This window comes from Ahaetulla prasina, chromosome 5, assembly GCF_028640845.1.
Source record: "Ahaetulla prasina isolate Xishuangbanna chromosome 5, ASM2864084v1, whole genome shotgun sequence".
Classification (NCBI taxonomy): Eukaryota; Metazoa; Chordata; class Lepidosauria; order Squamata; family Colubridae; genus Ahaetulla; species Ahaetulla prasina.
Window position 1 is genome coordinate 63,979,861 of NC_080543.1, and position 24,700 is coordinate 64,004,560.

The 24,700-nt window shown below is 42.8% G+C and overlaps 1 protein-coding gene across 1 annotated transcript in view; it reads left to right on the forward strand.

Annotated features, from left to right (window-relative positions):
- CASK (calcium/calmodulin dependent serine protein kinase) overlaps positions 1-24,700 on the forward strand; it is a 257,401-nt gene that overhangs the window by 215,616 nt on the left and 17,085 nt on the right. The window lies entirely within an intron of this gene.

The window sequence follows — 24,700 nt, forward strand, 5'->3', positions numbered from 1 at the left end:
AAACACATTTAGCAGAAAAGGGAAATGTAATTATTAGCTAAATTTAGTTATTTACATTTGCCTCTGGAGCAAAATAAGGTTATTGCGGGGGGGAATAGATGCTAGGTAACCTAAGATTTGGTGCATGAATATGTTTGAAACTTAAATATGCATTTCTAGTCATTATTAATAGTTATTCAGATAATTAAAGAAACATAAATTTCACCGTTTTATTTTTTAAATTCCTTCAGAGTTTGAGCATATTCTGTATTTTATTATAATATAAATGAAACTATACATATTTTAAACCTGTATTATTTGGGTTTGGATTATTTTTAATTAATAAATCAAAAAATGACAACCATATTAAATAGCACTTCTTTTGAAGTTTATTTCTGTAAATAAATTGAACTGTGATATTCTGCTACTAAAGGAAATGTGTAACTGGGAGATTTAATTAATACTATTTGTATATGCTAAATGTCCTTAATTGTATTAATTGTACATATATATATATATATATATTTTCCTCCAGTTTGATTTTTTCCTCCAGTTTGATTATTTATTCATTTACTTATTTAATTCATCACATTTCTGTAATACCCATCTCACCTAACTGATTCTGGGTGGTTTACAGTACAAACATGTCACAAAATATAAAAGCATTAATAAAAACAAAGATAAAAAAAGAAAATTAAAACATAGGGTTATATAGTATTAAAAATTAAAACGTGATAGTGGAGAGAACTGCCTCACAACACTAATCATCCCCAGGGTTGCCTAACACTCTTCGACCCTCCCTGCCTGATAGGATGAGACATGACAACATAATTGGGATGAAACAGTTTCTCAGATAAGGGTTTTAAAGATGATAACTAACACCTTGAATTGGACTCGGAAGCAAAATGGGACCCAATACAGCACGTAGCAGAGATGTTATATGTGCAATCCTAGAGGCACTCAGGATTGATCACATTATCACATTCTTCACCAGTTGCAACTTCCAGATACTCTTCAAGGATAGCCTTAAGTAGAGCGCATTGAAGTAGCCTATACAAGAGATGACCAGGGTGTGAGTGACTGAAGGGCTTCTATATCCAGGAAAGGGTTAGGTTAGGTTTAAGTTGAGCAAAATTCTTCCTAGCCATGACCGCCACCTGCTTCTAGACCAGGAGTCTTGAGTCCAGGATGACACCCAGATTACACACTGCTCCATCTGTGACAATTCAACTTCATCCAGGACCAAAAATGATAAACCTTGGCAGTCAGAACCTCAGGAACAACCCCAGACTCCCTTTAAAATTTCACCAGGTCCCTTAGCTGCTGGAGGCAGACCAATCAAATAAGTTGGGCCTCTTTGCAGAAGGGGGCAGCATAGGAAAATATCAAGGTCACCAGGACATGATCTTACCATGACAGGATGGACAAGGAAAACTCTACTCTCAAATCACATTACTACTGAGCCAACAAAAAAGCCATGTCCAGTGTTCCAAGTCAGGATAGGACAATAGTAGCCATGAAATTCTAAGCTGCTTCTGAGAGGAGTTTCAGGAATGGCAAAATGAAGTCCCCTGAGACCATAAACTACTAACCCTGAGATGATACACATCAAGGAGCCTGGTACAACAGCAACATTCCTAGCTGATCATGTGAGTCTATCTTCAGAACAGGGTCTCACAACCAGCAACTTGTGGAACAGCATCAACAGAGTCTTGAATGACAACTGCTACCTCCCTCTCCCCGGCCCTGGAATCTAGGCTTGTGCCACACCTTAAAACTTGCCAGGCACCTTTTAGCCCACACCTTTTGGCCCAGTCATGTCTTGATAATCCAGGTCATCTTGCTCCTCCCTAATAAGGTCACAAGTAAGGGGAGCTTTATTATTGACTGACCTGGAATTAAGCAGCAGGAGATGAAATTCTGGATCTCTGTGGGTCTTTTGACCAGGGTCTGGGCCTCAGCAAAGAGGACCAGAACACACCACTGGTACCAAAACTCAGGGGCATCTTCCCCAGTAATAACCCTTTGCCTCTCATCAAAATGTCCCATGCCCATCACCATCTGAATGTACTGCTTTGTCCCAGACCCGCAGAGCAGTGGTGGGATTCAGCCAGTTCGCACCCCTTCGGGAGAACCGGTTGTTAACTTTCTGAGCCGTTTGGTGAACTGGTTGTTGGAACAAATCATTAGGGCAGAGAACCGGTTGTTAAATTATTTGAATCCCACCACTTCCCCAGAGTATACATTTCCCCCCAACTCTGGCCTCCTGGTTCCTCTGACTCTGGATCCCTTCCTCCATTCATATGAGCCAATCATCCTCCTATCAGTCCAGGGGTAGAGGCAAGCCCCCACAGCGCTTTAGCTTTCATTCTTATACTGCCTGGACCCTTAAGCCATTAATCCATTTCCCAACCAACTATCTCACCCTAGCCAGCCTCCCACTGACTGGCAAGATGGTATTCCAATCATTTCCCTGCCTTCCAAATATCACTCAAGAAAGTGGGTAATAAACACACACACACATATTTACTCTCAGGTCTCTCCACCACCTACTGTCTCCCTTAGAAATCTATCCTATCACAGAGGGATTCCCCAGGATACTTCCCAACTCACATGCGGTCTCTATTGAATCAGTCTCCGTGGGCCTCCCCTACGAGTCTATGTTTGGGCTCACTGGGCATTTGCTGCTTTTGCTGCTTGCTACAGTGCTGCCTGCCATTCTTGCCACCTAGAATCTCCACCTATATGAGTAGTTTTTGTTTTTAAGAAGATGAGGTAATAAATATGGTTGGAAAGATAGGTTCATTTGTATCTGGAAGGGAAAGAAGAATCAGAAGTGTTTACTTTCTGGAATGTTCTAAATTTGCCAGAAGAAACACAGACTTTTGAGGTTTTTAATATTTTTTTACCAGACAAAAGGTCATGAGGTCTGCATGGTAAAAATAAAAACGAACGGTGGAAGGGATTAGAAGACTTGCAAATATATTTAATTTAAATTCATATCCATGAAGATTTTATCACTTTAAGTCCATGATGGTGAACCTGTGGCATGCGTGCCAAAAATGGCACATGAAGCCATGTTGCCTGGCATGCGCGGCCTTGCCTGTTTGTCTTCTGGGCTTTTGGCGCGCATGCGCGTGCGACAATCAGCTGTCCTTCGCATGCGTGGCAGTGCCAGAAACCTGTGTGCAGATGTGTGCCGGCCAGCTGATCGTCAGCCACACATGCACACTAGAACCCAAAAATTCGGCTTTTCCAGAGCGCGGCCCTGATGAGGGAGTGTGTGCTGTTTCCCCGCGACCTTCGCCATCACTGCTTTAAGTCAAATCAGGTTTTTTTTCACTTTTTTGTCTGATGAAGAGAACTGAACATCTCAAAAGTTTTGCACATTTTGTAATTATTTTTGTGTGTGTGTACTTGAAAAGTTGGAAAACAGAAACCCAGGTATTGTTGCACAAGAATAGTATTACTTACATTAGTTTATATTAGAAAAGCTGCATTTTGTCAGAATTCTATTCAAATATATATGTATTAAAATGCAAGCATGGTAAGCAATACAGATACTTTTCATCATTTACCTTGTCTTTACTTACAAGCGTCAATTACCTTTTCTATTTTATTTTTTGATATTGGGTGAACAGTTGAAAGTATTGTATTATTAATATAAATGGTGATTTCAGCAAAGATGAAGACCATAGCTGCTCTCTAGTTACTCACCTGTTAAGAGATAATTAATAACAGAGATAGGTCTTCCTGCAAAAAAAACCAAAACTTTAAAGCAAAATTTTGAATCAATATTCCTCACTTTGCCATTCTTCTTGGTGTATTTCCATGCTATGGCTTTCCCCACCTTTTAATATGTTTTTATTCTAAATCACTCCTTATTCCAAGTTGCTCATCTGCGTTCTTCCCAGGGTTATATATATTTGTTTCCTAGGATTTTTGTTTCTTTTAAAAAATATAAAAAAGTTTTGAATAGTAATTTTTATTAAAGTTTATTAATAGTAAAGGATAACACAAACTAGAAAAAAAAGAGGAAAAATGCAAGAAAAAGAAAAGTAGAAAAGCCCCTTAAGAAAATGACTTTCCATCCTCATCATGGCCAGTATAAAAATCCCATAATCTCCTCTTAGATAACAAATATAAAATTCTTCATAACTGATCTCTTAACAATAGGCAAATCAAATAAGTAATGCCTTCTTCATTGCAGTTTCCAGCAAAAGAATTTAGATTTTAATATTAATTACCATACGTAAAACTCAACATTCCGCATCTCGACTATAAACAAAATCCCAGAAAGGCATAAAATGCTCCCAATATCCTAATGTAAACAAAAGAAAAGAAAACCCAAGTTTAATATGACAAAGATAGATAATTTCTCCTTTATTAAAGGATAAGCTCCAATATGCAGTATTCCAAAAGTTCTACTTCTCCACTCTAAATTATAAGCATGTCCACATTTCAAAAATATTAAGTAATCTCAGTATCCGAATATAAAAAAAACAGAAAGAAATAATTTCTCCTTTGCAAAGTTTACAAAGATCTCCAAACTTCCTTACTTTGCATTAAAATGAACAGTTTAAGCTAGTTTAAGTACTGTAAAGTTACGATTATGTAGAGTACCGTATTTTTCGGACTATAAGATGCTCTGAAGTATAAGACGCAGCTAACTTTTGAGGAGGAAAACAAGGGGAAAACAATCTTGCCTCTACCTCTGTCTCCCAGCAATTTACCTCCTTGCAGCAAACAGCCTGGTCAGCTTCAGCACAGCCTGATTTAGCACAAGCAGCTGATTGGCAGTTGGATCGGCCTCCCGGAATACCGCCTATCAGCTGTTCCAGGCTGCAGGGAGCACCACCGCCCGTCACCACCAATCGCTGCTGCCACCTATCAATGGCTCCGTATGCCCCATTTTCAGCCTCCGCGCATCCCGTTTTTGGCCCATTCCAGGCGGTGGGGATCGCTGCCTCCGCTGCCTATCCCCACCGCCTAGAACGGGCCAAGAACTGGCATATCCAGTTCGTGGGGTGCATGAAGGTCAAAAATGGGACGCACTGAGGTGGCGATAAGTGGCAGCAGCAATGGACTGCGGCAATGGGTGGTGGCAATCCCTGCAGTCTGGAACAGCTGATAGGTGGTATTCCAGGAGGCCAATCCAACTGCCAATCAGCTGCTTGTGCTAAATCAGGCTGTGCTGAAGCTGCCCAGGCTGTTTGTTGCAAGGAGATAAATTGCTGGGAGGCAGAGGCCAAAGGATGGGAGCTGGTGGGGAGGGTGGGGTTTTGGCAACATTCACTGTATAAGACACACAGACATTTCCACCCACTTTTTTTGGGGGGGGAGTGCATCTTATACACTGAAAAATACGGTAATAATAATAATTATATATATATGTATGTATGTGTATATGTATATGTATATGTGTGTGTGTGTGTATATATATATATATATATATATATATATGTATATATATATATATATATATATATATATATATATATATATATATATATATATATAATATATATATATATATATATATATATATATATATATATATATATATATATATATATATATATATATATATATATATATATAAAAATAAATAGGGGGAAAAACGTTTACATGATATTGAATGTAACGAAATCCAGGCTATCCAGTAGTGGGATTCAAATAAGTTAACAACCGGTTCTCTGCCTTATGACAGGGTTCCAGAAAAACCTCTTCTGCATAAAAAAAAACTCCGAAGCCATTGTCTTTCAAAGTTCTTTACTAGCATAAGAAAACTGGCACACGATGAGTGAAATTCCAAAACTGAAACTTCCGGATTCTTTTCCCAGTTATACAAACCCCAAGAGTCCCAACCCCCCAACCCCTTTGCCGGTCACATGGTCCAACGTCCTTCCACTTTATTCGAAACCTCTTCTTGCCATTCCTTCTGCTGATGTGAACACAATCCGACCTTGACCGCTTGAAGAATGTTACCATACCCCTCAACCCCCCTTCTTCCCCTCAGGGGAGAAATGTGGCAGCGTCTGGAAACCTACGGCCTAGTATGGTTTCCAGGCCTGACAGGCGTCCCCCCTTGCAAAAGAAGCTATATCCTAGGAAAGAAAACAAAGAATTAATAAAGAAGAGTGTCGGTGGTCCGCACTTCCCTTCTACCCCCCCGCTTCCCCGCCCAAGAGGTTTTTTAGGTTTATCAGGGAAAGTGTCGTGAAATTGTTTAATCAAATTGTCAGTGTTTACTTTCCAACTTTTGACCCAAGTAGATTCTGATTAAGGATATCCCTTCCAGTGGACTAAATATTGTAATTGACCTCTGTATAGTCTAGAGTCAAGGATTTTCTTGATCTCATAGTGGGTTTCACCTTGGATTATCAAGGGGGGGGGGGGAGGTAGAGGTCTCAGTCCAGATTGTCTAGCAGGTTTTAATAAGCTGCTATGGAATACGGGGTGTATTTTCCCCAACGTTCGAGGGAGTTTGAGTTGGACGGTAACGGGATTAATAATCTTTACAATGGGGAAAGGGCCCAAAAATTTTGGACCGAATTTTTTGCTTGGTATTCTCAACCTCAGATACTTAGTAGATAAAAAGACTTTATCCCCATTGCGAAAAGGGGGTTGAAGGGAACGGTGTTTGTCAGCTTGGCCTTTATATTTTTGAGCTGTTACAGCTAAGGCCTTTTTTTTATTTTCCCACCCTTTTTTCAACGAATTCATCCAGTCCGTTAGGGAAACGGAAGTGGGGGGTTGCACAGGGAGTTCAGGCATTGGAACGAAGTCCATGCCGGTGGTTATCTGAAAAGGAGTTAACCCCGTGCTGCTGTGTACAGCATTATTATATGTGACCTCTGCAAATGCCAACAAATCCGGCCAGTTCTCTTGTTGGTAATTTACATAACACCGTATGTATTGTTCCACCATTGAGTTCAATTTCTCAGCCGTACCATTGGTCTCAGGATGGAACCCAGAACTAAGTCCTTGAGATGAACTTCACTTGGCAGTGAATTGAACACCCCTGTTGGATATTATCCTTTTAGGAACCCCATGTAGTCTGTAGATGTGTTTCATGAAGAGCTTTGCTAATTTTCTTGCCGATGGCAATCCGCTGCACGCAGTGAAGTGGGCCTGTTTAGAGAACAAATCCACTACAGTCCATATCACCGTATTTCCCCCATTAGGAGGGAGTTTAACAATGAAATCCATGTCAATCTCCTCCCAGGGTCTCGTGGGTTCAGCCACGATTTGTAGAAGTCTGGGGGGTTTCCCTGGTCTGGATTTCATGGTGGCGCAGGTGGCACAGCTCCGCACATACTCTTCGACATCTGATTTCATTTTTGGTCACCAGAATTGTTTTCTAGCTAAGTGGAGAGTTTTCAAAAACCCAAAGTGACCTCCTAGGCGAGAGTCGTGGCTTCTCTGTAGTATAGCCAGCGGCATAACGACGGGTACGTAAATCTTGATTCCTTTCCAGGGTAGTCCATCCTTTAAGGTGAGGTCCGGCAAGTTTTCTTTAAACCAAGCATCGTCAGCAAGTGCTGATTTTAATTCCGCTAGTAGTTTATTTGGTGGGATGTTAGCACCACGGCGTGATCGCGGTCGACTAAGTGCTAGGCTGGCTGGTTCGCTATCGGGAATCATCGCATGTACTACCTCTTCGCGTTGGCTGTCAAATTGCGGTTTCCTAGATAGGGCGTCAGCCAGGAGATTTTGGTCGCCTGGAATGTATTTGAGGGTGAAATGGAACCGTTTGAAAAACTGAGCCCATCGAACTTGTTTGGGAGAAAGTTTTCGAGGGGTTTTTAAGTATTCGAGGTTTTTGTGGTCCGTCCACACCTCGAGTGGTTCCTTCCCCCCTTCAAGGAAGTGTTTCTAGGAGAGGAGTGCCCACCGCACTGCAAAGGCTTCCTTTTCCCAAACTGCCCATCTGCATTCAGTGTCTGTCAGTTTTTTAGAAATGTACGCGCAGGGCATAAGATTGTTGTCGGTATTCCGTTGTAATAAGACAGCCGCTACCGCTACATCATTTGCATCAGCTTGGACCACAAAAGGTTTATTTGGATCCGGGTGTTGAAGAATTGCTTCCATCGAGAATAGGCGTTTTAGGTGTTCAAAGGACCGTTGGCAGTCCATTGTCCAAGGTAGGGGTCGGTTAGGTTTGGGTTTGGCGGGTGATGGCCCAGTTTTTAGCAATTCTGTTAATGGTAGAGCTACTTCTGCGAAAGAAGGAATGAATTTGCGGTAAAAATTTGCGAATCCCAGGAAACTTTGAAGCTGTTTATGTGTGCGTGGCGGTTGCCAATCCAACACCGCTTTCACTTTTTCTGGGTCCATTTCAATACCTTTGTTTGATACCCGGTAACCTAGGTAGTCTAGAGATTCCTTATGGAATTCGCATTTGGAAAGTTTCACATATAGCTTGGCCGCTAGGAGTTTTTTAAGGACTTGTCTGACTAATTTGATGTATTGTTCGATATTGTCCGTGTAGATAAGAATGTCATCTAAGTAGACAAGAACCCCATTGTAGAGATGGGGGTGCAGGGTTTCATTAATTAGTTGTGTGAAAACCGTTGGAGCTCCCTGGAGTCCAAAAGGCATGACACGATATTGGAAACTGCCCAAGGGGCAGTTGAAAGCCGTTTTCCATTCATCACCTTCTTTGATGCGGACTCGGTAATAGGCTTCCCTTAAATCCAATCTGGTGAAAATTTTGCCTTTTGCTAAGTGGTTCAACAAATCATGCATTAGTGGTAATGGGTATGTGTTCTGTATGCAAATTGCATTGATATTTTTGAAATCAATACACAATCTAAGCAAACCATCTTTCTTTTGTTTAAATAGCACGGGCACAGCTACAGGTGATTTTGCTGGTTCAATGAACCCCTTGGCTAGGTTAGTGTCAATGTATTTCCTTAGTTCTGACATTTCGGCTGGCGTCATTGAATACATTTTGGATTTAGGTAATTTTGCCCCCGGGTGCAATTCAATTGCGCAATCAGTTTGTCCGGGGGGGGGGGGGTAGGAGGTTACATTCATCCTCGCTAAAAACTTCTGATAAATCCATGTATGCTTTAGGGATGCGAGGTTCATTATGAGGTGGATTGGATATTGTGGCTATTGGTTCCCTCTGGTGGTCATTCTGGATAAGGTTTTTTTCGGTGGGGGGAACTGGGTGTATGGGTTCCAAAGCCCATATAATTTTCCTGAATCCATCCTCCCATTTGATTGTGGGTTCCCATTTGTCCAACCAAGCTAAACCCAGGATGACAGATTCTGACATCTTAAGAATTACTATGAATCTTATAAGTTCATGATGGTCTCCAATTTCTAAGCGAACCATTTGCGTGATTTGGGTCGCTGGAATGCCACCAGTTAAGGTTCCATCTACTTGGTGGAATTTAGTTGGGTGTTTCAAGGGAAATGTTTTTATACGCAGTTGGGCAACTGTAGAGGTTGAAATTAGGCATCTGGTGCATCATGTGTCCACAATAGCCTCTAAGTCTTTTTGGCCCCTCCCCCTGGAATTATTAAGTTTACTTTGATAGCAAAAGGAGGAATGGGTGCACTCACCATTGGGTCGTTTTCCGCTTCATTTGAGTCGTCAGGAGGTGAATCAGCTGACGGAAGGTCAGTGGATACTTCAGTAGGGAGGGGGGTGTCTACGGCTTATCTTGCAAAGCAACTGGTATTCGGATTCTTTCGAGGGGGTCTGCGTGTTCGGGTAGCAGTTGGTGGGTGATACTGTGGGAGTGGTGTTGGGGCCAGGCAAGCTGAAGCCCGGTGTCCTAGTTTTCCACAACAGTAGCATTTAATTATTGTTGAAGATTGAAAGGTGGAGGGTGTGGTAGGTTTTAAGAGGGAAGGTCTTGTAGGCAGCCGCTGTGGATTGTACTTGTTGATTGGCTTTGGCGGGGGTTGAATTCTCTGTCCAGAGCTACGGACACGTTGTACCAGTCATTTAGTTGTTCTGGGATTCCTCTGGTGGAGCAGGCTTTTCTGATTTTTTGATCGATTGCCTCTTTGAAATAATGGAGGAGGATGCGGTCTGGCCAATGTCTAAGATTACCAGCAACTCTTCGAAAATCCCATACAAATTTCTTTAGAGGCCTGTTACCTTGTTTCATCGTTTTTAAGGTGGTTTCACATTCTGCAATTAGGTCATCATCTTGAAACCGGTTGTGAAGCAATGCAATAAATCCATGAACATCGTTTAATTCAGGGGCACGTTCATTGTGTAGTTGTGCTATCCACTCTGATGCTAACCCGACATTCATACCATCCGAGATGGCGTTGATTAGGCTTCTTTCTGATGGGTATTGATGTCTATATTGTTCAACGTAAGCCTCAATTCTGCTGAGAAAGTAAGCCAAGTGGTGTGGATTCCCATCAAAGGTTGCTTTGAAAGCAGGAGAGGCTGGGTGAGGGGGTGGAGGTGGGTTTAGCTGGCCTGCTTGTGGTTGAAGAGGAATTTGTGGGATGGCTGTTGCTGATTGCTGTAAAATTGCTTGTTGAGGGGGGAGAGCTGAAGCCACCGTAGCTGGTTGCTGAGTTGTAAATGGGGGTGGAATCCCCCCTGGCTGCTGAGAAGAAAGTCCTTGAAATGCTTCAGCTGGCGCGGCAAAACCCGGCCTGGGGCCCCCAGGAAAGCAAGGTGCTGAACCCGCTGGTTGCCATTGGTATTGGATCCATTCTGTCCAGGATAAAATGCCCAACCGGGAGGAATAGAAGCAGCAGGAGGTAGCATAGGCCTCGGCTGGCAGGAAAAGTCAATTGGGGGGGGTTGCGGTTCCCCCCAAGTCACTGGTGCTGCCTGAACTTCCTGCTGTGTGAAGAGGGGAAGGGAGGGCCTCCTGCGTTCATCGGAATGGCTTCGAGCTTCAGTAATTTCCCCCTGTCTGCTGGGAGGGAAGATGAATTTAGGCTGAGCTAAACTCAATGGGTCTCGAGGCAGGTGAGCTGAGCTTATGCGTGGTCTTACTTCCAAACGCTCAAAAGTTTCCGGGAGGTCCAATAGGGATTGGGATTTTAGGGGGTTTCTCAGGCCCCAATCCAGTGACTCTCCCGATTCTCCAGTTTTTACTGTCCTCCATTGAGATTGAGAAGAGGGAGGGGGCTCTCCATTCCGCCCTGGGGAAATGTTTTCTCCCAGGGATCTCACTTCTTGCAATTGATGGGGAGGGGTTTGGCCAGAACAACAGCTTATCCATGAATTGGAGTCTTTAGGCCGTGCACCAAGCTGACAAGCAGGTTCCACAACTTCAGGCTTTTGAGTCATATCTTCCAATGGGAAGTAGGTGATCTCGACTAAGTCCTCAGATTCCAGCCCCACGGCCCCTTCAAGGGTTTCTGTTTGCTGCTGTTCCATCTTCACTGGGACTTTGCACTGCTGTGGAGGTTGCGGAGGCTGGGGCCCAGCACCCCTCTTAACGGGCCCTCAGAGCAGAGGAAAGGGTACCGTTAAGCCAAAGAAAGTTTGGTGTTTTGGAATAATGACAGGGTTCCACAAAACCTCTTCTGCATAAAAAAAAACTCTGAAGCCATTGTCTTTCAAAGTTCTTTACTAGCATAAGAAAACTGGCACACGATGAGTGAAATTCCAAAACTGAAACTACCGGATTCTTTTCCCAGTTATACAAACCCCAAGAGTCCCACCCCCATAACCCCTTTGCCGGTCACATGGTCCAACGTTCTTCCACTTTATTCGAAACCTCTTCTTGCCACTCCTTCTGCAGATGTGAACACAATCCGACCTTGACCGCTTGAAGAATGTTACCATACCCCTCAACCCCCCTTCTTCCCCTCAGGGGAGAAATGTGGCAGCGTCTGGAAACCTACGGCCTAGTATGGTTTCCAAGCCTGACACCTTAATGACCAGCTGGGTAGGTGTGGTTGGGTGGTCATGGCCAACTCGAAGTCACTCTTGTGACCATGGGGATGCTGCAACTGTCATAAGTGTGAAAAACCGTCATAAGTCACTTTTTTCAGTGCCATTGTAACTTTGAATTGTCACTAAATGAACTGTTGTAAGTCAAGGATTACCTGTACAAAAATATACAAAAAGCTTCTTTGCTTGCAAAAAGCTTCCCTAAATACCAATCATTAGATTAGAAATGAAAAAATACACATTGAAGATCAATGGCAGTCCCAGCTGTCATGGAAACCTAAACTGTTCTTTTTGAATACCTTCCTTTTCATCAGCAATACCTGCAACTCAGGAGTTACAAATCAGGCAGGGTGCCAGAGCACCTTATTTATTTATTTATTTATTATTCGTATTTTTATACCGCCCTTCTCCGAAGACTCAGGGCGGTGTACAGCAGAAATAAAACATAAATATCAAAAACTTTAAAATACAATAAACGATTAAAAATCTAATTCAATAAGCTGAAGAATTTAAAATATCTGAGTAAAAATAGTAAAATAAAATTGATTCCCTTAAAATCCCATTAAAACATTCAATTTAAAACTATCATGAGGCCAGCCCTGCTTGGTGAAAAAAGAAGGTTTTGAGCTCATGCTGAAAGGTCCGAAGATCAGGGAGAAGGCGTAGCCCCACGGTTAGTTCATTCAACAGGGCCGGAGCTCCCACAGAGAACGCTCTCCCCCTGGGGGTCGCCAGCCGACATTGTCTGGCTGACAGCACCCTGAGGAGGCCCTCTCTGTGGGAGCGCACAGGTCGATGGGAGGTTACTGATGGCAGTAGGCGGTCCCGTAAATATCCTGGTCCCATGCCATGGAGCGCTTTAAAGGTGATAACCAGAACCTTGAGGAATTAAAATAGTTAAAATGCAACAATAACTATCAGCAGCCCATTCTTGTTCATAAAGTGAAACCAGAGAGATCATTTAAGCTCTCCAGAAAGTGGGTGGGCATACTTGGGCTACAAAATGCCAAGCTAAGAGACAAAGTAACAAAGTACATAGTGGACCCAGGTTCAAGTCTCTGCCCTCCCAAGCTTGTCAGGATCACAATAAAATTAGTACATGCCACAGATAGTTAAATAAACTTCAAGCCTGTGTTGGAGGAAAGATCCATCTGATTCAGTTCCAAGCTGGGAGAAAGACACTGAAAACATGGAGGCTGATTGGAAAGATGGTTTAATGATGAAGCAGAACCACATCTCCCTGAGATGATGTAATGTAGAGGCTTATATCCTTAAAGGGTGTTGGGCAATTCCTATTGTGTTTTAATGTCTTTCCTCCTGTTTTGGGTCTTGAGTTGAGGGCTAATCCCATTCTGTCTTTGTTCAGACCTTGCTGCAGGGAATTGTTGCCTATGAATAGAGCTATCTATCTCTATCTCTTAAGTGCTGACATCTGCTATGGGCTATTAGGGAAGGTGGGGGCTACTTTCTCCCTCTAAGAAAACATCTTTCTCCATTTCTCATCCAGGGAAATATATTCTTTTTAATATTTCTCAAAATATTTCATTATTCTAGGAGAGGGGTGGGTGCTATCAATTGGTGCCATGTTACTTAGCTTTGTTATCATGAGAGAAAACTAAAATGAATTGGAAGGAGGATCCACTTACTATCAGTGTGCCTTGGCCACTCTGAAGCAATGCAAGAGACTCCTGTCCTAAAGGTGCTTTTTCAAGAGACAACTGGACTTTCTGGAAACCAAGAAAGTCCAGTTGCCTCTTGAAAAAAGCACATTTGGGACAACCATGACCTGGATGACTAAAGAATTCCCATAGGCAAGAGACTCCTGTGCTCAGTAAACTGACAAAGCACCCTTTCCTACCCAGGAGAAGCAATCCTTAGATCCATTTCCACCACTTAAATATACCAGCTGATCTCACTCACCTCACAAGATATCCTAAGGCAATCATCAAGATTTAAGGAAAGATCACATGCCCCCAGAAGGGCAGTAAAAGAATCAGACAGAGTGCCAAACTTGCATCTTGCCTCTCAGCCATTTCTTCTATGGCTATGCCAACCCTTATGTAAATAGCTCTTAATCCAACTAATCCCCCCTCCCAAGCCCCGAAATAAAAGTATCAGCAAAGGAAAAATAACTCCAGAGAAGCTCAGGCCTGTGATAGCGAACCTGTGGCACACATGCCAGAAGTGTCACGCAGAGCCCTCTCTGTTGGTACGTGCACCATTGCCAGCTGCTGTTCTGTTTTCCAGTGTGCACATGCACACCAGCCAACTGATCTTCGCACGTACCGGAAACCCGAAGACCAGCTGGCCAGTGTGCACCTGCCAGCTGGTCTTTGGGTTTCCGGGACTCTGGCGCACATGCACAGACGCACGTTCTAGTTTGGGCACTTGTTGTGGAAAAGGTTTGCCATCACTGATCAGGCTATAGAAAGTGTGGGCGTACTGCCAAGGACCATTAACAGCTGTTACAATGTAACAAGGCTTAATCCAGAGGCAGTTTCCGAAAACACTTAAGCAGGCTAGAAACAACAGGCACACCAGAACGCCTCCTTCCTGCCTTCCTAACAGGATTAACCCCGTAAAGTGGGAAAAATAAATGGCTGTTGGAAAGAGATTTCTTTCCAGTTCGCTGAACTGCTCAGAAAGTTAACTACCATTTCACCTGAACCGATGCAAACAGGCTGAATCACACCACTGAGTATATTCCATTTTGCTAATTAAGATATCAGTAAATCCAGAAAGGACCCAAAATTGCAACATCTTATTTAATATCAGGTCAACAACCTTGATGAAGGTATCTTTTCTTTTATGTACACTGAGAGCATATGCACCAAGACAAATTCCTTGTGTGTCCAATCACACTTGGCCAATAAAATTCTATTCTATTTTTAGTCCTTTTTTCTTCTATTCAAGATAGACTATGATAATCCCGGTGATAATCCCAGAGAATAACTGGAATAATTTCTCCATAATCCATTCAGGTGGTTCTTGATCCTTGTTATAAACTTCTTTAGCACTTTAAACAGTCTCTTTTATAAATTTAACAAAAGGAAATTATTCCAGTTATGCTCTGGGATTATCATTTTTATTTCTTATTTTTTTTAAATCTCATCCAGTTTTCTCTTTATATCTGGTGACAATTTTTCATTTCATATTTATCTCAAATAAATTTTGCTGCATATCTTGCTGTGTAATATCTTCATTTTGGGATAAACTGTTCCTAGGAAAGAACAACATAGTTGAAACGAATGAATCAAATTTACAGCACAGGACCTTACACAATTCCTCAAAGATGTCTCTAAATGCCATTACAGGTAGTCCTTGACTTAGAACAGTTGATTTAGTGACCATTTGAAGTTACAACGGCATTGAAAAAAGTGACTTACCATTGTTTTTCACACTTATGACCATTGCAGTATCTTCATGATCATGTGATCAAAATTCAGCCACTGACACATACTTATGAAAGTTGCAATGTCCTCGGTCCAGGGTTGGGTTCTAATTTTTTTTACTACCAGTTCTGTTGGTGTGGCTTGTTTGGTGGGCGTGGCTTGATGGTCATGTGACTGGGTGGGTGTGGTGTGGTGGTCATGTGACTGGGTGGGCCAACTTGATGTCACTCACATCAAAGGTTAGGGTTAGGGTGCCTGGCCTCTCCTTGCCTCAATGGTCTCAACGAGATATAATTTCCCTGTCTATTTATTTACTACTACTGAACATCCAAAATATACTATTTAATCCTATGTATATATGCCATATGTGTACATACATATTACATAGTATAGTGTGTATAAGCACACAAAAAAACACATTATCTACTATATACAGGTATACTGTATGTGTATGTACACACACACACACACACACACACACACACCCCTCTTCTAAAACTATACACATTCAACCTCACTTATTACATTTGGAAAAACACACCGAGTCCACTTTCTGCCACACATTTAACTATAACTTCTGTACATTTAGAACATTACACACACCTTCAGATATTCTTCCCTAACTTGCACATGACTGTTAGAGCCAGGTGAGATCGTAGACTGAGTAAAATGTGGTGAAACTCACTTAACAACACACTTGCTTAGCAACCAAAATTTTGGACTCAATTCTGGTCATAAATCAAGGACTATCTCTGCCTTCCTCTGCATGGCAGCCTTGTCCTAGTAAACTTCTCCTTTCCAGCAATTTTCCTCTCTGTTAGAGGCACCAAAATAATCCAGACGATGTAAGGTTTCCTGCTGGAGCAGAGGGTTGGACTAGATGGCCTCTAAGGTCTCTTGCAGCCCTAGATTGCTGTCCTGTTTCAAAGTGTATTCTGAAGCCACATATAGTGCCAGGGTTTGTGGTCCTTCCTTCCTTTCTCTCTCTCTCCTCTCCCCCTTCCTTCCTCTTTCTTTCTCTTTCTTCTTTCTTTCTCTTCCTCTCTCTCTCTTTTCTCTCTCTCCCTTCCTCTTTCTTTCTTTGTCTCTCTCTCCCTTCCGCTTTCTTTGTCTTTCTTTGTCTTTCTTTCTCTTTTTTCTCTCTTCCTTCCTTCTTTTCTTTCTGTTTGTTTCTTTCTCTTTGTCTTTCTTTTCTCTCTCCCTCTTTCCTTCTTTCTCTTTCTTTCTCTTTCTTTCTTTGTCTCTTTCTTTGTCTCTTTTTCTATTTCTCTCTCCCTCCCTCCCTCCCCTTCCTCCTGAAATGCCAGCAAAACCCACCACTTTCCTCCTAAAGTGGTCTAGGGCAGGGGTCTCCAACCTTGGCAACATTTAGTCTTTGTGGACTTCAATTCCTAGAGTTCCTCAGCCAGCAAAGCTGTCTCTCTCTCTCCCATGTTGCTTCTCAGTCTGAGCAACAAAGCCCCCCCCCCCAGACCTTTAGTCTCCACAGCCCTCTGGGTCACTTGATCCAGCCAACAGCCCTTCCGATCGCCGCTGTGCGCCCCCCCCCCCCCGAATTTCACCCTAGAGCCAAGCACCGGGGAAGACAGCCCCATTCCTCACTGGAGGGGTGAAAGGCAGATTTTAGTTCAGCGCTCGGTGGCTGGGTAAACCTGGTGCCCAAAGGGCTGTGTCAGCCTCCCCTCGAGACTCTTTTCATCTGCTTTGGGGGCCGATTTCACAGCGAGGACCTCCACACAGACACTTTTGAAACATCAGAAGTCCCACTCTCAGTCCAGAAAACCATCCAGCCCCCGCAGCGCACAAGCGTGGCCAATTAACCTCTGGAAGGGAGCAGGTGTGCTAACGACAAATCGGTGGAGCCTGTCAGGAGAAGGAAGGACAGGTGGAAGGGTGCTGGGGGGCGGCGTTATCCGGTCAGGTCAAGTGCAGGACCAGGTATTAAAGGAGGAACCATCTGCACTTAGAAGAGGATCGCAAGAGGAATCTCCGCATTTCCATCCCAAGTCAGCCACCCTCACTGGAAACGCGGAGTAACTGCCTTTTTCTCTCCAACTTCTGTTGGCAGAGGGAAAGAAGAGGCAGAGGTGGCAGCAGCAGCAGCAGAAGGCAAGGGGCCGATCTCAGTCAGCATGTTACCCAGTGGGCTTCCTTCGCATGGCTCACTTCAGCGCCGCCAAACACACATATATGGAGACCTCCTTCGAGAGGCTACAGAGGCCGAGGCTTTTTTTTTCCTTTTCCCTCTCCTGCAACCTCCTCGAGGGCTTTGGGGAGAGAAGTGGGGCGCGTTAAAGAAAGGTAAAGGGGAAGCGGGAAGGGAGTGGGTGGCAAGCTGGCCATGGGGACATCGGGAAGGCAGCATGGAAGTCAGGCAAGCATGGCAGGGCTTCAGGGAAGGGAGAAGCCTGCTAGCTCCTTCCCCGCAGCCCTGCCATGCATGCATGCCTTCTGCATGGCCTTCTACTTGCCTGACTTCGCAAGCTGGCCACTGGGACCCCAGGAAGGCAGCGTGGAAGGCAGGCAAGCATGGCAGGGCTTCGGGGAAGGGAATAAGCTGCTAGCTCTCTTCCCCACAGCCAGGTGGCCCTGCCATGCTTGCCTGCCTTCCTGGCGGTCCCCATGGCCAAGCCTGCTTGCCTGCCTTCGCAAGGTGGTCTCAGGGACACTGGGAAGGCCACGTGGAAGGCAGGGAAGCATGGCAGGGCTTACGGGCTGCGGGGAAGGGAGTAGGGGAGGCAGACTGGGATGGTTGGGGGGGCAGGGGCAGCGAGGTAGGCCATGACTTGCAGGCTTACCTTGCAGGCAGATCAGGGCTGCTCAGTTGGGGCGCAGTGCTTCAGGCAGGCAAGCTGCAAGCAAGGACCCACATAGTATAAGTGAGGAGTGACTGGGTGGAGGGGGCAGAGTGAGCAAGCGTCGGACAGCTGGGGCGAGCAAACGGGACCGGTTTTGGGGCGTGGCCACCCAAAAATTAGTAACGGTTCTCCAAACCAGCCCAAATTACTGTTACCGGTCCTCCCGAACTGGTAGCAACCCACCACATCACAGGTCATGTGATCACCTTTTGCAATCTTCTGACAAGCAAAGTCAATGTGGAATCCAGATTCATTTAACAACCATGTTATTAATTTAACAAGTACAGTGATTCACAAAACTGTGGCAAGAAAGGTTATAAAATCGGGCAAATATCAACAACTGTGTCATTTAGCAATAGAAATTTTAGTCATGAGGTCTGCCTGTATTTCCTAATTCCTGTTTCTTTATATTTTATCTCTTGTTGAAATACACGGTGGATAAAAATCGATGCTTTTTAAAAAAATTTAAAAATCAGATTTTTAAAAAAATTTAAAAATCAATTTTTTTTATTCAAATCGGATTTTTTTATTTTTATCAAAATTATTTAATAAAATGGTTTTGGAATAAAAAAATCTATCTAAATATAGTTTTCTATTTAAGATACATTAATAATTTAGTTTATTCAGCATGAAACGGATCTTAGTTGTGTAGCATGAAGCTGTATATTCTGCAATATTTACATTTTGGTAAACACTTCAATGAATCCAAGCTCTGCAAGATGAGATAACATGCAAGTGCATTGATGCATTCACACAAAAATGTCTCGGCAACAAAGCTTTTGGGCTCAATTTTGATTGTAAGTCTAGGACTACCCATATAAGTTTCTTGTCTTCTTATAACTCCAATTCAGAAAACATTTTTCTTTCCCACAAGTATGCCTTTATTCTTTAAAAAAATAATTTAGAAGTCCAAAACACCAACATTTTCTGAGTCATTGAAACTTTTTATAGCTAAAACTTCATCTTGCTTTTTGTTGTTTATTTGATGTTCTTAAAGATTATAAAAATAAATCTTCATATTCTTAAATTTTCCAGCTTTGTCACTCTGCAGGTGTCTAATTTCTTTGAAACATTTAATAACATTGGACAACAAAAATTTTGCTTCCTGAATGAGGGATGTATCTTATACATTTTTAGGATGTATCTTACACATTTTTGGCTGCTAATCACAAAAATAACTTGTAATTAAACCTTTCACATGCCATTTTGTAGAAGCCTTCTGTTTGTATACAATGGCAATGTACACTGTTCAGTATCTGTTAGCTGTGCTGCACACATGAAAGAAACATACAATCACATGGAACTGTTTTTGAACCACATCCAGTACACCAAATACAACTGGAACATCTGTGGAAATCTAAAAGTAATGGCTCTTCTGCTTGAAATGCATCTTGGATATACCAGGTACTGTTATTACATATGTGAATGGGACAGCCAAGCAAGGGAGGCACATTACTTTAAAAAGAAATGGCCACTCTGAATTTGATTTCAAGACAGAAATATGTGTCACATGTACCAAGAAAGATTTTTTTCCTCCGCTTCATATAAAACTCGGACTGATGAAAATTTTTGTGAAAGCGATAAATAAAAAAGGTGAATTTCTTTGTTATTTCAGACAGATGTTTCCAAGAATAGCTGATGCCAAGATTAAGGAAGGCATTTTTATTGATCCATAGATCAGATACATCACCAATGACAAGCGGTTCGAAGTTCTGTTAGTGGGTCCAGAGAAAATTGCTTGGGAAGCGTTCAAATTTTCTTGGCAATTACATAGCACCAAACTATCATTCAAACCATTCAGCTGGATGATAAGCTTCTTATGGCACACAAGACTATGAACTGCAACATGTGATTGAAGATTCATTTTCTGCATTCACACTTAGACTTTCCTGAAAATCTAGGTGCAATCAGTGACGAACATGAATGCATCAGATTTCACCAGGACATGTTCACAATGGAAAAATAACATCAGGGCAACTGGAATCCATCAAGGCTGGCTGACTATTCTTGGACACTGCAGTGTGTTGCATCAGACATTGAGTATAAACGAAAATCGGCAGCAAAACATTTTTAGCCCTATTGAACTCATGCAATGTGATGGAAACATTATGCAATTAAATATATTATAGTAATTAAATGTTAATATGTTTCTCAAGTTACCTATGTGATGCAGTCATTCTGAAATTATATTTATGTTCAGTTTAAAGGGGTCTTTCATAATCACCAAAAGATTTTCAGGAAGCAAAACTTTTAAGTAGAATTTGTTGTCCAATGTAGGCCATTTCCAAAAACAGTTAGCAAGGGAAGTGCTTGAACTTAGTGTCCTTTGAAAGACTCCATTTGCAGTTGGACCAAATATGGTGTGAATTTCCCCTCTGTCTTATAATCTCTTCATTAAAAAGAGGAGCAACTGCCTATGTTTCCCTGAAAATAAGACCCAGTCTTATATATACTTTTCCTGCAAAAGAGGCACCAGGTCTTATTTTCGGGGGATGTCTTCCACTGTCTCTCCTTCGGCGACACTAATAGCCCTGCCCAGCAGGAGCCCCTGTGTCCGCTGCCGGCCCCCCTGTGTAGCCATTTGCCGCCACTCACGCATGTCAGCCCCAGCCTTCCTTTCGCCATCAGAGGCCTTCAGAAAAGGCCGCTGCAGCTGAGAAATGAGCTTCGGATTGATGCAAGCAGCACCCCCGGCCTCCATTTCGCTGTCAGAAGCCTTCAGGAAAGTCTTCTGACAGCCGAGAAACAGGCTCCGGATTGGTGTGTGAGGCCTGGCTGCAACTGTCCTAAGCTAAGCAGCTCCAATCCCCACCCTCACTTGATTTGTACCCATGCGCCTTGCCCCACCCTCTGCAACCAGGTGCAACGGAGTGGGTGGGGTCTTAACTAGGGCTTATTTTGGAGGTAGGGCTTATATTGGGCACATGTGTAAAGACTCAAGGTAGGTCTTATTTTCGGGAAAACACGGTATAAGGAGAAACAGCTTGGGCAATCTCATGTCTCTCTTAGATCCAGAGTGGAGCTGATTTGCATTGACGCCCCTGAAATGTCAACTCAAGCTTATTCACAGAGCTCTCTTCAATCTTCCATTTTCTCCCAGAAGCCAGGATTTTTGTTTTGTGTATTTTTCCTTAAGAATTTTCTTGTAGCATTAAAGCAAGTCAGATATTCAAAAAAAAAATCTTTCTTTTCTCAATCCTTTGTTAAAGGAGCTTAATCAACCTAAGCTAAAAGTCTCATTGGCACTACAGATTAACAGTGCATTTACAGTATCATACACACCAATGTCATTTAATAATTTTAGTAATTTGCCTTTGTCAAAAGGATTCAGGAATATATACATATATTAAAACATAATCATCCAATCACAAAATCCATGTAAGTTTCCATTATGAAATGCCATCACTCAATCATCTGGAGCTGAAATAATCTTGCTTTAAGATACTTCTGGATAGTTGAAAAAGATGGGGATGCACATTCCTCATGGGAGGAATGGGTGCTATTCCAAAAAAGGCCTGCATCCCCATGTCCTTCTCTCAGTGGTATTCTCAGCAAGTGTTCTCTAGGAACAAGTGGACAGATTCTTGGTACTCTCTGAGCTTAGGTGGTTTTTTTTTGTACAAATGTTTCCTTACCTGTCTAAGTAACATTTTCAGTGCTAAAAGGGAGTAAAATTTGCTCTCTGTTCATATATAGTTGCTTGATGATGATTGTCTAGTTCTAGTATTAAACCTGATGTTATCTAGGTGTTAATTGCTAATGAAGGGGTGTTCTAGTCTTTTTGTTTTCTTTTAGCATATTATCTCTTTTGAATTATGTATAAATGTTATTTATCCATATGTGCCTGTTAATGCCTGATTTGTTTTGAGTGCCAGGCTTCCAGGAATTTCCTAGCGTTTTTGGATTTAGCTTAGTCTAGGATGCTCATAGCTTCCCTTTAAAACTCATTAAATATGTCCATGTGAAATTAAGGAGTTTTTATTTTGTCTATTGACCGCTAACTCCTGTTCATGAATACACTTTGCTAATCTTCGATCTGTTTAACCTATATAGTGGCTGTTGGTTCTTAACTGTAGGTGCCAAATTATTCATTTTTTTTACTGGATTGTTGTTTTGTTTACTTAAGATGTTTTGGAGTGCTTTAGTTGGTTTATATGCAATGGAGATGTTATGTGGATTTAATAATATGTTGGTTGTTTCAGCAATGTTTTTGATGTACAGCAGTTTTATCCTTTTCATAGCTTGTATTGTACTGTAGTGGATTGAATGATCTACCACTTTTGGTAAATTTGTTTTTTATTATTGTTATTCTTTAGTTTGATTTTTTTTTTGAGACATTATTGGGAACCACTAATTCAGACAAACAGTAAACAACAACCTTATTAAGGAATTGTCAAGGAAAAAACAAAACCCTCACCAACACTTTCAGGCAAGTTACTATATATAAACAGAGAGCAAACCCCACTCCCTTGTAGCACTGAAGATATAACCTACCTTCATTACCTTGTAACAAAATGTTTGCAAGCAAACAACCAAGCTCAGAGAACACCAAGGACTCCATAATTCAATCCTGACTACATACAATATATTCTTTTTTATCGTTATTTGTTACTGGCAAGGCATTATATGGTACATTCCAGTGCTGTATTGTAAAAAGCTGTCAAGATAATAACTATAACTTTGAATTGAACCCAAAAGCTTACTAATCAGCAATTTTTAATAATTTGTATTCTGTCTTAACTATTGGCAACTTTCAGTTGCTATATAATAGAAGCTAATAAAAGAAAATAAAAGAACCTGTTTAATATCTCATATTAAATAAAAATACCACAGTGTATCACTTAAATTATTACAGTAGTTAACGTTATACCGTGCTGATTAGTCAAGACAATTGTAGGTGATACAATTCAAGTGTTCATGTCTCTTGCATAACTTTTCATCCAAATTCAGAAATGTAGAAGTGGAAATGATTTTTTTCAATTCCATATATATATGGTAAGATGTATCGCCATAACAACATTCTTTCACTGGGAGTCAAGGACATTCAGCCTGCACCTGGAGAAGTGTGATTGGGAAACAACTCCAGTTAGGATGATGACCAAATTGGACCATGTGATGGACATGTGGGTGCAGGGGAAGGGATTTTGATTTTCCTTTGGGTTGGGAAAACCTGGGAGACTTCAGATTTGGGTTTTCCCAGATGTGCCCATATGACATCTCTAATAAAATGGAATTTTAAGGAAATGCCTGCCTTGGAGTCTTACTTTGTTGGGGGTATTACTTGGCACCCTGAAATTAATCTGAATCTCCTTTAAAAAAATCATCCCAGCTCCCCACTCCTGAGCCCTGAGTGCCAACCCGATTGCCAGGCAGCTACAGGGACTAGTTTAGAGGTCATCCTCGAGACCATCTACTCCCCTTCGGAAAGTGTTGTAGCAGCAGCAGAGGCTGCAGAGGCTGAGCGTTGGCGAGGTACCCACCCCAAAGAGCCGGTACGTGGCAGATCACTTAGCTGGAGCCTTCCCTATAGGGCAAAGCTATAGGAGCCACACTGCCTCAGGAATTAGCAGTCAAGGTGATGCTTCAAGAACCTCAGATTGCAACGGGCAGAGCAGAGCAAGCACAGGACTTTGAATGGAGAGCAATGAGACCTCCTGAGCCCAGTGATCCCAGGGAATGGAGTCTCCTGCCACCGTTGCGGAGCCATTCACTAGCGGGTCTTCTGGAGCGGTTTGACCAACTCAGCATGGGCAGTATCGCACAGCCTCCCCCAAGCGTTCAGCCCGGCTGGGTCCTGGCTTAACCCATGTTCACTTTTCTCGGCCCGGGTACCGCAACCATCCAGAGTGGAGCGGAGCGTCGGCTTCATTTCACTTGGCACAAAACGTATCACACCTTAGCCTCCCTCATCAGGCCAGTCCACCAGGATGATAGCTCCTGCAGGAGTCAGCGCTGCACAGCAGCAAGTGTTGCTAGGCCAATCGAGCCCAGGATTGAAGGGAGAACCATTGGGGCTGGCAAGACCCAACACCCCCACTTGCCAGCCAGCTGTCAGACTGCCTCCCTCCGACCAAATCCCCCCTGGCTGGGCCTTTTACCCTGGCTATGGGTGGATGTAGTACCAGTGGTCCCACAGCCTGTACTAGCCCCGCAGCCTGCACCGCCAGCCAGCCCTCCCCCATGGTTCAGAGTGACATTCAATGGAACCCCGGGGAAGCTGGCCTATTTCCTGAACCGGATCTGGTCCCACATTGACCGTTATGGGGACCAGTACCAAACTGATCAGGATATAGTGTCGGTAATTGATAACAACATGATGGAGGAAGAAGCAGCAGAGTGGATGGCCCAGTTACACGATGAAGGAGCCCCAGATTTAGAAGACACTGACAAATTTGTGCAACTGCTCTGGACCCGATTTGAAGATACAGACCATAGAGAGGAAGACAAAGCCCTGAAGCAAGCGAGCCAACCCCCAAAAGAATTCATCTGGGATTTCCAGTGGCTGGTCGGGAAATTGAAAGATTGGCCTGAACACCTTTTCATCTACCACTTCAAAGAGGCACTAGACCAGGACCTCAGGC